Source organism: Hevea brasiliensis, chromosome 7 (genome assembly GCF_030052815.1).
Source record: "Hevea brasiliensis isolate MT/VB/25A 57/8 chromosome 7, ASM3005281v1, whole genome shotgun sequence".
NCBI lineage: Eukaryota > Viridiplantae > Streptophyta > Magnoliopsida > Malpighiales > Euphorbiaceae > Hevea > Hevea brasiliensis.
In genome coordinates, this window is record NC_079499.1 from 15733909 (window position 1) to 15747477 (window position 13569).

Here is a 13569-nt window from a genome sequence, read left to right on the forward strand (position 1 = left end):
TGAGAGATTAAAAACAAGGAGAACAAGAATTGGAAAAAAAGTGAAGTTGGAAAGAAATCAACAAGAGGTAATTTTCTTTTCATTTTAGATTAGTTGTATAAGCTTTGAATGAAGTTAATTTATAATGAAATTTCATAAGAAAATGAAAGAAAACATATATAAAACCTAAACTAGGGTTTTGGCCAAATGGGAGAAAAATTAGGGTTTTGAACATTAGGGTTTAGAGACCAAAAATGTGAAGAAGTGCTAAATGATGTCTTTGACATAGTTAAAGGAAAGAAATGGCCATTTGTGATCTAATTAAGTGTGTGAGAAGTGTTTAAATCAAAGCCAAATTCGGATTGGGTATGAAGCATGACCAAAAGTCAACTTTGAGGGACCAAAAATGAAATTTTACAAGTTCAATTGGTATGGGACCAATTGGGACTGAAAATAGGCACTAAATGACACAATTTTCATTTGGGAAACATGCCCAAAAAGTGATCAAAACCTAGTGAACAAACTGACCAAACTTGAAAAATTGCAGTATGAACAGTACACATGAACAGTAAACGTGTTTGGGTCATAACTCGAGCTAGGCAGGTCAAAATGACCTGAAATTTTACCAGTAGTTAGATGAGATATAGACCTAAAACTTTCATGAAGAACACAAACCCAAATTATGCCATTAACCCAATCAAATTATTGAGCAAAATTGAGTTACTGAATCTGCAAAACTGCAGAATTGCCAAATGAACAGTAAACTTTGCAAGGCTATAACTCTCTCTAGAAAACTCCGATTTAGGTGATTCTTAAACCGATGGAAACCTAAGACATAGTCGAATATTTCATATGAAGAATATTAGGCCAAATTATGAACTTAACTCAATCAAATTGCGAAAAGAAGTCGGGTCACCGAATCTGCCAGAATCTGGGCACCTAAAATTGACCAAATGAACATTAAACTTTGCAAGGCTATAACTCTCTCTAGAAAACTCCGATTTAGGCAATTCTTAAACCGATAGAAACCTAAGACATAGTAGAACATTTCATATGAAGAATATTAGATCAAATTATGGACTTAACTTGGTCAAATTGCTGAACAAATTTGGATTGATAAATCTGCCAGAACAAAATCTGCAGCATGAACAGTGACGTGAACAGTAATGGTGTTTTTGGCATAACTTGAGCTACACAGCTCCGAATTAGGCGATTCAAAAAGGAAAATAAAGCTAAGACCTAAATGAACAATTTTCATGAAGAACATCTCATCAAATTATGATCGAAACTAGGTAAAAATTGGGTTCAAAGATTGGGGTACCATGCTGTCCCAAAACCAAAATATTCTAAAATTTTCAAAGCTAACTTGGGATGCATTAGACATGCATATAATGAGTTATTGACAGCAATTGAGATTGGTATTGAGGTATTCTATTTGTGTATTTTCAGTAGAAAGAGAAGTTGGAACGGACAAGGAGAAGTAGGTAACAATAAAGGAGAGCATTGAAGGTTTGTGCACAACTAACATTTTTCTTTGTTTTAGCTTCGTAAATTGATTTGAATAAGTTTATTTGAATGAGTTTGATTTGAAATGAGTTTATTTTGAATGAGGTATGTTTTTTTCTTGTATTTGAGGAATTTGTGTGTTGCCACCCCTTTTATGGATTTTATGATGATTTGAATATGCTATTGCTTTGCAAACATGATTATTGATTTAGAAACTCTTGAAAGTTGTTTTGAAACCACAGTTAGCATGACAATCCCTTCGGAACTCCCCAGTAGTAACGGCTACTTGGGGTTTTATAATTGATATTGATTATGTCTCCCATTAATAATGGTTAGTGGGGTAAGACTACATGAGTACTCATTAGCTAGCCCTTCCCTCATTAATAACGGTTAGTGAGGTTGAGATTGCTTTGTCGTGGTGTACAACACGGCACTGATCGTAAAATTTTGTGTCATGGCCTGAACTGTGTGTTGATGTTGGCAACACTAATGCTTTGTGAATTGAGATTTATGAAGTGTGATTTCTCATTTGAAATGTTATTCCAATAAATGGCTCTTATGAACTTAGAACTATTGTGAAGTTTTCATGCTTAAGAAAAATGTGATTTATTATGCTTTGACAAATTATGTTTTACTTTAAGTTTTAAAGTTATTAGTTGTGCTCCACTGAGTGATATACTCAGCGATAGCTTCTTTATGCTGTCGCAGGTAAGGGAAAGGAGAAGGCTGCCGAGTGAGAGACTTGGAAGCAGCATTTTGGTATTATTTGTGGGTATATATTGTAGTCATACCCCTGTAATTTCCTTTTGATGTATTTTGTACCTATATGCATGGATGTACGGACATTGTGCAGTTTGTATTTAAAAACATTGCATTGCTATCACATTTTGAGTTTGTAATTATTTTGTATTTTACTTTGAGACTTATGAAAATGTAACTTTTGCAATATTTAGTCTATCATTATTTCCAATGAATGTTTGCATGGAATTTTAACTATTCTCATACAGTTTTTCGCAAAAGAATTGATAAGATAAAAAGCTATGGTTTGTTTTAAAATCCTTTGTAGCATAACTAATGGGTTATCGATAAGTGAAGTTCGGTGATTCATTAGGCATGCTACGGGAACATGTCATGCCTTACAAGGGATAAGGTGTGACAGGAGGTTCGACTATCATGAGTGAAGAAGAAGATGAATGAATTTTTCTTTTAATTTGATCTCTTTTATGTCTTATAAATGGGTTTGTCAAATTGTAATTGGATAGAGCTCTTTTTAATTGCATCATGCTTACACATGCATGATGTCATATTTCTAAATTAAATTTCATTTTCTTTCTTTTCTTTCTTTCTTTTATCATTTTTAATTAGATTTTTAGCAATATTTATTCATATTTTAGGGCATGGATCTCACTTACTTAAATGGTCAAGTTGGTCAAAAATCATTTTTGAAGTGAAATAACCAAAATGCCCTTCGTTTAGCTTAACGAGCTAAAATTGTATGTACCAATTGATAAAATTTTCTTAGCATTTTCATGGCATTCTCTTGTCATCGAAGACTCAATAACTCTCTACTAGAGTCCCAACAATTATTTTATAGGGTTTTCCCATGGGTGTAGAGTCGGCAACTGTCTTCATAGTCGCTTCCCGTTAGGTCACCCATCGCTGGAGCACCAGCTCATTTAATCTTGTTGTATTTTATTTCTAAAATTTTTCCTTAATTTTTCTTATCATTATTTGGGTTATTTATGACTCCTCACTCTAGTCTAAATATAGTTCCATATATTCTGACTGTCCTGACAGTCATTAGTCACCGGAACTGTAGAATGTACGGATTAGCTAAAGTGAAGGCGTTACATGGAGAGTTTACTTATGATGATGCCTTACATAGCTTAAATGATTAACCTCTCTTTTAATAGTTTTGGGTCCTAGGTTCAAGACTCACCATCACCCTTTTTCCTTTCATTTTTTTTCAATTTTATTAACTCATAATTTTAATCCTCCATTCCTTGAAAGTCTATCTCAGCCATCCATTTCATCATATAAATTCACTCTTTTTAGAAACCCTACTAACCCATGTTCTTCCTCCATTTCTTTTGAAAATTTTTAGCCACCACCACCTACTTCCTCATCCCCATCTCTTCTTTCTTTCACAAATCCTATTTTCTTCTCTACCTCCCTCCTTACCTATTCTCTTGCTTGCCTGATTTTCATCTCTACTTTTCCATTTAGTGCCACAGCACCGCAAAGCTCTTTAACACGTTTAGATTCATCCCTTTTTACCCGAAGCATCACACAGACATAATATTCTTTTTCAGAGATTAGAGTTATCATGCTTGAAAGAGCCACAATGCCATAGCACAGCAGCACCATAGCTTCTCCCTTTCTTTTTTCCTTTACTTTTTTAATTTATTTTCTACTATTTTATATTGTTTTAAATAACTGTGATTTTGAAGTAATGAAATTTTTTTTATCAATTGGGTTAATGGACTTTTGTTGTTCTTGATATTACATTGTGGATTAGTAAATGATTTTAGGTTGAAGGTGATCTTTAATGGTGTATGAATGAGATAATGAGATAATCATTAAATTTAGCTGTTTCATTACCTTATGCCATTTTATTTGTTCTTAATTTTAAATGAGATTTATTTTGATTATTGATTAAATTTGTTTCATTTTGGTCTTCGAACTAATTTTTGTATTTTGATTTTGATTTTTGAGAATTGCAATTGTAGTTAGAGATTAAGAGCTGACATTTAAGGAAAACATTAGTTTTCCTCTCATCTACTGTTATGCTTTGCTCATGTACATGAAAACCGAATTTTTGAACAGAACCAAACCAAATTAATTCTATTTGATTAGGTTCAATTTTTATTTAATTTGGTTTCAGTTCGGTTTAAAATTTTAAGGAGGTTGGTTTATTTGGTTTGATCTGTTTGGTTCAGTTTTGAACCGAAATGACTGAATGCTCATCCCTAGAGAAATCCTTCCCCACTATGGAATTGGTTTGACCGCACTTTTAATTGTTCCATTACTTTATATTTGTCACTTTTACTGTCTATTTGACATTACTTTTGGAGGGCTAAAAGTATTTTTCTAATTAAAAGCATCTATTTTTATTTGCTGTTGAAAAAAATAATTTAAAAAAAGTTATTTTGTTATTTTAGTATTCTCATTACTAAAATTTATTAAATTTAATTTTAAATTATTTTTTAATATTCTCTGATTAGTATATTTAAAAAAGTGATTTTCTCAATAATAGTTTCAACAGTAATACCAAATAGACCCTTAGTCTTTTAAGAAGTAGTTCCAATTCCACTAGCCGTGATCTTAATATCTTTTATCAAATATGAAATTATATTAGTTACTATTATAAAATTATATTAATTAATATTAAACAAATAATTTAAGGTACAAATTATATAAGTTGTTATTACAAAATTATATCAGATGTGATTCAAATATCGCTACATGTCATACGAAACAAATTTAAAAAAAAAATTGCCACATAGCGTATTAACCAATTTAAAAAAATTGTACAGATGCTATTAAAAAATTGTCGCATGATGTATTAATTGATTTAAAAAATAATATAAATAATCTATTAATTAACTTATTTCAAAATTTAAAATTAAATAGTGCATAATTTTTATATCATTTATCATGTGCAATATTATACAAGAAACTATTAAAAAATTACATCAACTATTATTTAAAAATTTATATCAAATATAAAATATATCGACTGTAATTAAAAAAATTATATTATATATAAAATTATATAAACTACTATTATAAAATTATATTTGCCGCTATTAAAAAATTATCACATTTCACATTAAATAACTTAAAATATAGTAACGTGGCGCATTAATTAACTTAAAAAATTATATCATCTACTATTAAAAAATTTATTTATTAATATTTAAAAATAAATTCACTACTCATTTCTCTTGAATATTGGATATGGGGAATTTTATTATTATTTCTTAAATATTAACATAATACTTAAGATAATATGTTGGAGCATACTTATTATTATATTTGTTATCATGAATATATATTTTTAATCTTACATAGTCTTTTCTTAATTACAATCATACTACAAAGATATTATATTAATATATTTTTATGAGATAATATTTAAATAAAAAAAATAATAATCATTTAAGATATAAAATTTTAATTTAATTTTGATAAGCAAATAATTATTCAAAATTTTAATACACATTTAATTTGCATTTCACATAATTAATTAAGAAACTAATTGTTAATATAATTTTATAAAATATAAAAAAAATAAACGTTAAATTATATCATTAAAATAAAATAATAAATAATCTACATAATATCGACATAGATAAAATGACTAATTTGAAAAAAAAAAATTAGGTAAGAGCATACTTTCATGGTTCTTAAAAACAATATTAAGATGGCCGCATTGTCCATCTTAATAACAGTAAAAGAATGCTTTCTCTTACTAATAATAATAATAATAATAATAATTTTCTGTAAAGGGCAAAGCGTTTTGTTTTTCCTTTTCATGATGGGTCGCATTGTCCAGTCCAGGGTTCACCTCAGCATTAAGAACGGCCATTTCTGAGACAGTGGGATAGTGTGAATAGTAATGAAATGTTAGAATATGATTTTTTTTTTTGAATTTTTTTAACCCAAATATGATTTATATTTCAAATTGGCACTCTGAATATCTGTTGGAGTTGGTGAAGTTGAGTCCAAAGAATCAAAATAAAGTTAGCTTTTTAAAGCTTTGTTCAATATATGGATGTAGGTTGCTTTGTGGGTGCCAGCCCATTTTGCTTTTATTTTTGCGGAGTTTGGGAACGGGTAATGAAATTATTTTACTCTTCTTAAGGTTAAAACTCTATTTTAATATATATAGTAATAATGAAGATGTGAAAAATTAATTAAAATTTTAATTAATTTAAATATATTAATTAGATCCAATTAATATATTAAATTTTTATTCACCTGTTTAAATATTTAAAATTTTCATTTTTACTGTCACTTTTGGCCTTCACAATTTGATAGTTTCAGTTTCGTCTGGACTCTAGGAACTAACGGTTTCACGCTAGACAATATACTAAAAGGGCGCATTTCAAAGCCTCTTTACCCGCTTATAACACATAATATACGAGACTCTACAATACCTTAAAAGAAAATAAAGTTTCCTTCTATTATTAATAATTGCTTTTAGTAGAAATGGTGACACATAATCCTATAAACTCTCAAGTTTAACATACTCATGGTGGATTATTACAAGGATTTCTTTTTTTTTTTTAAAGCTAATAAATGAGGGTTATTCATGTATGATAGTCATAATCTTTTAAACCCGAGGCTCATGGTCATTGGTTGACATTCTCGATTTAATTCAACTTCATAGAAAGAGATATATTACTGAATCTAATATGACATCTAATAAGGTGAACTATTAAACAATCCATTGTCTCCTTCTATTGCACTCTTAAGCAGAAAAAATATTTAGTTATCATGTTAGCGTGAAGAGTCGAACTAGAGTAGGATAAGACTATCTTATCAGGTTAACCACCAGGCTACCATATTCGGTGGTGAGTAGTACAAGGATAGTCCAATAATAATATAGTGATTAAAATTTAAATAGTTATTTATTTGTACATATAAAATTTTAAAATAATTTTAATTAAATAATTATATAATATAAAAAATAATATAATTAAAATACATTTTACGTAAATATAAAATATTAAAAATAGTTAACTGAAAAATAACATGATTTTTGAAATTTTAAAAGTAATAAATTAAAAAATAACTTTTAGAATGAAAATAATTAAAAAAATATCAAATTAGATCAAACTAATCATTTAATTAAATATAATTAATGGGTGGACCAACTCAATATGATTTCTTAGTCATTGATTTAAAAGAGGAAGAAAAATTGTACACAAAAAAATGAAAGCTAAAAAACTAAATATGGTCAAATGACTGGAATTGAATTGAGCCTCTGAAGCTCATGGAGTAAAAGGTTCCTTCATTTCATGCAACTTTTGAATTTTTATTTTATTTTTCTCCTTTGCTTTTTTTTTTTTTTTTGTCTGATCCTTTGAGCCCTTGATTTCGAAACAGTGTAGAAGTTCCAATTTGCCAACTCCAATCAACCAGAAGCAGCCAACTCATTCGGACTTACACAGGTTCTTCAGCCCCAGTTTGAATAAGGGTGAAGGAGGGTTAAAAATAAGGACGAGGAAACATGAGTAACTTATATTTTCTGGTGTGAAAGAAGTGAGTTAGGAAGTAAGGACAAATAATGGTAAGTTATATTTTTTATTATTTTTAAAAAGTTTAAATTTTTATATTTTAAATTAAAATATAAAGAAAAATAAGAAGAAAGAGATGAGAGTCATAATTATTTTTATTTTTATACTCTTTAAATTTATTATTTCATCATCTTTTTTTAAATTTAAAGAATATATACATTGTATTTTTTTTATTTTTTTATTAATTCATTTTTTACTAAGATTTTATTTGTTTTATTAAAAATATTTCTTGAAAAATATTTTCACATTTTTAAGAAATTGGGACACGTAAAAAATTAAGTTAATAAAAAAATATTTTTTAAATTAAAAAAAATTAAATATTTATAAGGAAAATGACTTTTTTTTTAAAAAAATTATTTTTTATTTTTTAAATTTTAATAATTTTATTAAAATATAAAAATATCTATACATAAATGATATAAATATATATTATTAATTTAATATTATAATTAAATAAAAAAATATTTTTATAAAAATATTTTTTAATATAAATTATTTTTTTATAAAATAAATAATACCTAAATATAATTTTTTTTTAATCATAGTTCTCCACCTCTTTTCTGTATTTATCATTTCGTTATTTGTCCTTATTCACTTATCCAAATAAATTTTATGGCTCTATTTATTTTATAAAAAAAATATTTTTCAGAAAATATTTTTTTTACATTTTTAACATTGTGATACTTAAAAAAAATCAGAAAATACTTTCTTAATTTAAAAGAAAATTAAAGTTTTTTTTATTAAAAAAAATAACTTTCTTATAATTCTGCCTTTTATATATCAGGTCAGATATTTTATTTTTAAAAAAGAACCATGATTTGGTGGTGGCCCCGCACTCGGGTCTCCGTCGGCGAATCGACACCGTTTCAATCTTCTGCACTTGGCATTAGCCTTTTCTTTTTCTATGCCCGTTTGGGTTCAAAATTCAAATGCTGCCAAAGGTCGCCTACCCTTCAATGTTGCCAATGCCACGTGCCTTCGATGACCACGTGACTATATCTCATTGGTGAGCACTAGTAGACCCTAAAAATTCTCCAAATAGGTCCGGCCGATGAAACAAAAATCAAAATGGGTCAACAACTAATTTATGAGCCGACTCAGACCGAAACCGATATCTAAGAGGCCGATTACTGCTTCTTTCCACCCTTGAATCAGATTAAATTGAATCAGCTTTGTTAAAAGAAATAATAATAAAAATATCACATGGAGTAGTCAGGACGCACGCCCGTCCTCCCCTGCAAGAAAGGTTGCTAGACATTTTTTTCTTATAATTTTTTTTTTAAATTTTTTTTATGTTTTAATTAATTTAATAATATTACTGCAAATATTACATTTATTTTTAACTTTAAAGAATGTATGTCGATACATTTATTTATTTATTTTAATAATTAATTTTTAATTAAATAATAATAATAATAATAATTAATTTTAATTTTAATTCTATATTAAAATTTAATTATTATTATTATTATAAATGTATATATATCAAATATTAAATTTATGTGTAAGACGCTTTTAAATGTTTAAGTTCTTTTATTTAACATATTAAAAGTAGTTTTTTTGGACTTATATTGATGTAATAAAAAAGTGGGAAAGTTTTTATACTGAAAAGGATATCCACGGGCATTTCAAAGAAAAAAGAAAAGGATATCCACCGTATAAACCTTTTAATTATATATATATATTAAAAGAACATGAAAATAATAAAAATTGAATGAGTATATATATAAAAGCAGAAAGATATTCTCTAAAAATTATTATGCGATATTCTTTTTTATGATATTATTACGTAATTAATACGTAACAGAATCTGAAATATGATATTTTTTTCATAATATTGTCATGTGATTAATAACTAACAGAGAGTCTGATATGTGATATTATATTATTATATATGAGTTATAAATTATTTAATAATTATTATATTAATATTATAATAAGCAACAATTATTATCTTATAATATATTAACACACACATAAAAATATAGATTTTAATTATTTATATTATGAAATTTTTATTAAAAAATTTGAGAGATAAAAATAATAAAAATAAAATTTAAAATAATTAATGAAAAAGTCTGACACATGATATTCTCTTTTATAGTATTGTTACGTGGCTAATTCGTGACATCTTTCATCAGGATATTATTACGTAGTATTCTCTATTATATGTAAATTATAAATAATAAAATAGTTACCTATTAATATTATAATAAATAATTATTATTATAAAGTAATTTATAATATATTAATATATATTAATTATAAATATATATTATATCTATAATATATTACAATATTATCTACTTAAATATCTCCTACATTAAGTCTATTTACATATAATTAATATATAATTTACATATAATTAATATATAATTTACATAATATTATTTAAATAATATCATATTATTGCACTTAACAAATATTATTTAATTACTTATTCAACTCTTAAAATTTTATAATCAACTTTAAATACATAAATTAAAAAATAATAAAATATATTAATTGGTAATATTATATTTAAAATAAATTGATTGCAGTTTTTTAAATAGAAGTATATTTTTTATGTTTTATTTTTCTTTTTATTTATATAATTTTTAATTATTTAAAATATTAATATAAATTTATACTAATAATTATTTTTTTAAAATTTTATATATTTAATACATTTTAAAGATATGTCTTTTAGTGTCCACCGAAAAAAAAAAGTTCTTTTAGTAATTTATACAATATTAAATTTATATTTATTGTATTATAATTGATTAATATTAATTATAAATATAAATATATTAATAATTTAAATACTAAAATTTAAAAATTAATACATCCATTATCCATATGCTTTTGCACGGACATTTATTAAAATTAAAATCAAAGCAAATTCAACCGATGAATTTCAGCTTTCAAAAATTAAAACCGAAACCGCCGTCAACCTCAATCGAAACTGTCATAGCTAGAACTGTCGGAATCAAAACAATTGGGAACCGGCCCTAACCAAAACCAAAAATAAAACCTGCGGTTTTAACCGGGAAACGAACCGGCCCGGACCGCTGGCCAACTCTATCTCCAAATCAATGACGTAGCTTTCGCTAGCAGTTTTGAATGAGAAAGAGGGAATAATACGATGCCACTTGTGAAACTACCCAAACTTTGCCTCGTTATCCCCTGCTCAAAGGTCCACCTGGTTTTCCCTTCAGTCTCCTAGAAAAGTAATTTCCGGCAAGGATGCAGTATTCTGTTGTGCTAACGTGGAGGACAATGATTGAGCTAAACCCGTTTTGGAGAAATATCTCACCGCACCTGATTGTCCCCGGCGTCCGTTTAACAGTCTCTGAACCAGTAATTTGTACTTCCAGGCCTCCATTGCTCTCCACACGCCCTCGCTTTTTTAAATCATCTGCAATCTCTATTTGTATCTCAGCTTCTTCCTTGTCTGTAAATTTTGTGATTTTTTATGTGAAGTTCGTCATGTATACAGCGGCTTCAGCCTCAGCCTCTGCGCTCCTCAGAGCGTCTAGGGCTAGACTTTCCTCTTCTCTTTCTTCTTCCATTACTAGAGCCTCCGCTCACGCTTCTTCGTCTCCTCCTAAGGTCTCTCCTTCTTCTCTCGTCAATACTACTCAATGCCGATCTCTCAGCTTCTCTGCTGCTGTCTGGCCCTCCGTCCCAAGCTGGAGCCACGGTGTCCGTTGGCAGTCGCCGGTTAGTCTCCGTCCTCAGATCAGAGCCGTTGCTCCTGTGACAGAACGATTCCAGCGAAAGATCGCCACTATGGGTACAGTGATAGTGATTTCCCATAAATTTGGAGTGGTTGATTTTGTTTATTTTACGTTCCTGAGCTTGATATGCTTGCATTTGGAATCTTGTAATGCTTGTTTTGCCTTTTGCGAGTCCGTTTTCAGCTAGTTCGAATGATCGCAATATTTAGTTTGGTTAGAGTAAATCAGTATAAAAATAAAAAAAAGGCATCTGCTGTTTTTTTGTGTTTGGGAAATGGAAAATGAATAGAGTCTCTTTAATTAAGCTGGATAGTTGATTTTGGTCAGTCAAACGTTATAATTTCTTGCTTGAAATTCCAGATATGTAAAAAAGTGTATTTATTTTACAATTTAATAGTTATTTTTCATTGGATTAATGCCAATATTTGGAATTTTATTTGGGTGTTTTGTGTATCTCATGTCGTTTTCAATAGTATCCGTGGCCTGCCGTACTTCTTAGAACAACTAAAAAAAAAGAATTTTTAAGGAGTTCATTCAAATAACGAAACATTTTAATGTATGGCTTTTCTTGTACTTCAAATTCTACCGCAAGTGCTTGCTGCTTTATCAATATAAGATCAAACTGTGCCATTTATTTAAGAGTTTTAGCTCTGGATAAGCTAGGTATTCAGTTTTTTTTTTTTCTTTTTAAATTTGTTTTTCCATTTCAGCTTCTGAACATCCTTTCAAGGGAGTCTTTACAACTCTTCCCAACCCAGGTGGGAAATGGAAAATGAATAGAGTCTCTTTAATTAAGCTGGATAGTTGATTTTGGTCAGTCAAACGTTATAATTTCTTGCTTGAAATTCCAGATATGTAAAAAAGTGTATTTATTTTACAATTTAATAGTTATTTTTCATTGGATTAATGCCAATATTTGGAATTTTATTTGGGTGTTTTGTGTATCTCATGTCGTTTTCAATAGTATCCGTGGCCTGCCGTACTTCTTAGAACAACTAAAAAAAAAAGAATTTTTAAGGAGTTCATTCAAATAACGAAACATTTTAATGTATGGCTTTTCTTGTACTTCAAATTCTACCGCAAGTGCTTGCTGCTTTATCAATATAAGATCAAACTGTGCCATTTATTTAAGAGTTTTAGCTCTGGATAAGCTAGGTATTCAGTTTTTTTTTTTTCTTTTTAAATTTGTTTTTCCATTTCAGCTTCTGAACATCCTTTCAAGGGAGTCTTTACAACTCTTCCCAACCCAGGTGGTGGTGATTTTGGGAAGTTCTATAGTCTGCCTGCGCTAAATGATCCAAGGATTGGTAAGTTTCTAAACTTTTTGCTGAGATTTTAGTACACATGCTTCATATATTTAGTCCCTGTTCTCCATATCAGTTCTCATTTCAGGCATATTATGGTGATGGTAACTAGCGAGTTATCATAATATTGGTTGTCGCATTAGATGATGCTATATTGACTTCAGTTCGTTCTTCATAATCAAGTTTATAATCAAGTTTGCAGGAATGTTCTCCATATCTTGTGAAGTTCTTTAGTTAATAGTTAGTTTGAACATATTAAATTGGCTAGTATAGCTAGCTAGTATAGTTATCGAGACAACATTGTGATGTTCTATCAGTAGCAAATTATTGTCTGTTGAGTATAACATCAATGATGTGTGCTTCCTTGTTCCATAACAGATAAGCTGCCTTATTCTGTCAGAATCCTCCTTGAATCTGCAATTCGTAACTGTGACAAATTCCAAGTCACAAAAGAAGATGCTGAAAAGATCATTGATTGGGAAAATACATCACCAAAACTAGTTGAAATTCCCTTCAAGCCTGCCTGTGTTCTCTTGGAGGTATGTCATAACCCTGGTAATTACTGTTGTTGTGATAAGAATTTCTTCATGTCTCCATTTGTCTCTTCTTTCACCAGGATTTTACTGGAGTACCAGCTGTTGTTGACCTTGCTTCAATGCGTGATGCCATGAGCAATCTTGGAGGTGATTCCAACAAGATCAATCCTCTGGTGAGTATTGTATAATCTTGCAATTCAGGATAAAAGCACTCGGATTT

General features: G+C 28.5%; 1 pseudogene; it reads left to right on the plus strand.

The window, feature by feature from the left end:
- Positions 1 to 10919: 10919 nt before the first annotated feature.
- Positions 10920 to 13569, plus strand: part of LOC110663177 (aconitate hydratase, cytoplasmic-like) — a 73850-nt pseudogene continuing 71200 nt past the window's right edge.